Below are 3174 nucleotides of genomic sequence, written 5' to 3'. Positions count from 1 at the left end.
ATGATATGGGAGAATTTTTGTTGATGCGTTTTGAATTATCTAGTGTGGTTCATTGTTTTAGGTCAAAATTCTCCAATGTGATTTCTACCCATTTAGTGTGGTTCATCGTCAAGACAAGATGAATGACAAAAATTCTCCCATGTGATTTCTATTGAATTTTTTTTGTTCTTAAATCAATCAATATAGATCACAAAAACTGAATTCAGAAACATTTTTATTGTTTGGACAGGGAAATTTGTCTATAAAAAAAGCCAATTGGTAAATAAGGGCATTTAATAATGGACAAGAATAGCAAGACACAACTTTTAGGTATGTTTGTCTCTTCCTATGGTCACATTCTTACAAAAAGAAAGTTAGTAAATATTTAATGTTAGTGTATTTGTGTGTATTGTATTATATTATATTATAGATAAAGATTATAAATTTTATTTTGATTAAGAATTTAATTTTTCTAATTAATTTAAAAAATATTATGTATTTATTAGTTTTACTATTTCGACTCTTTTATAAAGGCAGATCAATGTCTAGTTTCCATATAGAGTTTCATAAATAGAATTATTTATACTAAACATATTGAATAATATTATGTACTTTCTAATAAATATAAGTTGATTTTGATGTAAAATGTGTTATTAAATTTTGTAATTTTTATTTGTATTTGGTTTTTAATTGTAATGGTTATATTCAAATTTGGTTTAAATAGAATGAATAACTTTTGTGGAATCTTTGTTAGAGAGGAGAAGAGAAGAGGCTAAAGAAATGCATGACAAGTACCCCAATAAGATCCCTGTAAGCTCAAATCAATTCTAGAATAAGTTATTTTTTGGATGGTTAGATCTTTTAAATATTTTGCTAATATTATATGATGTTTCAAAAGAAGAACCTCATTTCAATAGATTTTTTTTTTCATTTTTATTTTGAGATTTTGGTTGATTATAATTTTTGATGGAGAGTGTTTTTTTTTTTAAGATTTATTTTTATAAAATGTGCTCTCTTATTGTTTATCCATAACAAAATTGCAGGTTATTGTTGAAAAAGCAGAGAAAAATGACATACCAGATATTGATAAGAAAAAGTAAGACTCCCTTATCAAATAACTTATTACACTAGCGTATTGAGCTTTGTTGTCATATTTATTTTCATTACCACTAAAGAGATATAAACATTCTTCTTTAATTCTCTCACTTGATAATTATTATAATGCACTTTTTGAAAAAAATTGCTTATTTGCCAATAAAATGACTAAAGTAGAATTTTTGTACTCAAACAACTCTTGTTTTTGAAAGAAGAGAATTTGTTCATAACAACATAATGCTAAGGGGTTTATACGCTAGTTTTCTTAGCCTTCACACCTCCCCCATCTATTATGTGGTCTAGGTGCACGTGTGAATAATAAACATAATTGTTAAATGTTTAGGGGATTGATATGCATGCTTCTTTAGCCTTCTCATATATTGAATTGCATGCATGTGCCAACATAAACATAATTATGGATTGGATTAATATGCATACTTAATTATCCTTCTCCTTCCTCCCTTTTGTGGCATATGTGGATGTGTGAAGAGTATAACACAACTATGTGTTGCATTTTGGAATAGTTATCCTACTATAAAATTTCTTCTTCTCTTCACCATTATTTAACAAACCTTCAAAGAGCAACCGATGCTTTTGGGCTTTTTCAGAGATTTAAAATACTTTGTATGATCAAGTTTTTTGGATTAATGTTATTATAATTTTCAATTTTCAGATATCTAGTTCCCTCCGATTTCACTGTGGGACAGTTTGTATATATGATACGTAAGAGAATAAAGCTCACTCAAGAGAAAGCGATATTTATTTTTGTGAACAATGTGCTTCCACCAACTGGTAAGTTCAATAGAATAAATTTCATCATATTTACAACTTTTCCACTATTATTCTATGTCATTACTTGGTTCCAAGTTAAACTTCATTGTTATGTCCTTTTTTCCATATAGAAAAAGCATTTTAAAAAAACTAAAGATAAGCATTTTGTCATCAAATCCTTATTTTTGTTATAGTTTCTCAATTTCTTATGGTGTATTTGTTTCTCTGCAGCTGCTCTAATGTGTAATGTGTATGAGGAACACAAAGGTGAAGATGGGTTTCTTCACTTTACATATAGTGGTGAAAATACTTTTGGCCATAACATTGAGGCTGATTTCCAACCTTGAGAAACTCTTATTTATCTGCATTCCAATATAGTGTAAATGAAATTTACTGAGAACTTTTGTGTGTGTATATAGATACCAGAACTAACATTCTGGTAACTATGTATAAAATGTTTTAAAAACATTTATAGTGTTCATAGTGCCAAATTATGTAATCTACATTACCATTTTACATATTTTGAATTTTTAAGCGGGTCTTTAAATTTGGATTATTGTTAACATTTTTATGTCTTATTTATATATTTATAAGAAACATGGATGAATTCAAATATAAAGAAAGATGTGTATTAACTATTTAAGTAGTTTAATGTTAGCTATTTGTTCTAGGTTTTACAAGTGTTTATTATCTATAGGGTAATCTCATCTCTCTTTGTTTCTATCCCTCAATTTTTGGTAGAGCTTCAGTTTGGAGAAGGATTTTTTTCATTTACAATAAAGCTACGTGTGCCCCTTAGATAATTAATAAACATGGTTAAATAGAAAATTAATAATGTATGTCTAATGAACAAGAAAAGTGGAAAGTGAAGATTATGGAAAATGAACATGCCATAATCATTTCTATTACACTTAGTTAAACAAGTTATGCAATTTCAAGAGATACAAACCCTTAAAAGGAAATATTGATTATGTTGGCACCATTCATGAGATAATTAAGTTGAATATAGGTCATTTGGATGTGTGGTTTTTAAATGCAAATGGTTTTATCTTTATGATGGATATTTGTTAGACATGACCCACTAAGTGAATTTTACTTTATTGACATAAATAGATAAATGTTGGGATCTCAACCCAAACCATATGTGGTTGCAAAACACTATGAATAAGTTTTATTCCATCTTGACGCCTTTGAAAAAACTTGATGGTTTGATGTTCTTTGTACACCAAAAAGAAAATGTTCTTTTGAAAATATACTTATTTACAATTATTTCACGTGCAAAGAAGAGGATGATGTAGATGTAAGTGGTGAAGTAAATGTAAGTGATGA

General features: G+C 27.8%; 1 pseudogene; it reads left to right on the top strand.

Annotated features, from left to right (window-relative positions):
- The first annotated feature begins 278 nt into the window (after positions 1-278).
- On the top strand, positions 279-2192 carry LOC149261460 (autophagy-related protein 8C-like; annotated as a pseudogene).
- Positions 2193-3174: the final 982 nt, after the last annotated feature.

This window comes from Pinus tabuliformis, chromosome 6 (assembly GCF_031772625.1).
Source record: "Pinus tabuliformis cultivar Carrire ecotype Pingquan chromosome 6, CPIR1, whole genome shotgun sequence".
In the NCBI taxonomy this organism is placed as follows: Eukaryota; Viridiplantae; Streptophyta; class Pinopsida; order Pinales; family Pinaceae; genus Pinus; species Pinus tabuliformis.
Note: the sequence above shows the minus strand (reverse complement) of the source record. Positions and strands in the feature narration are given on the sequence as shown.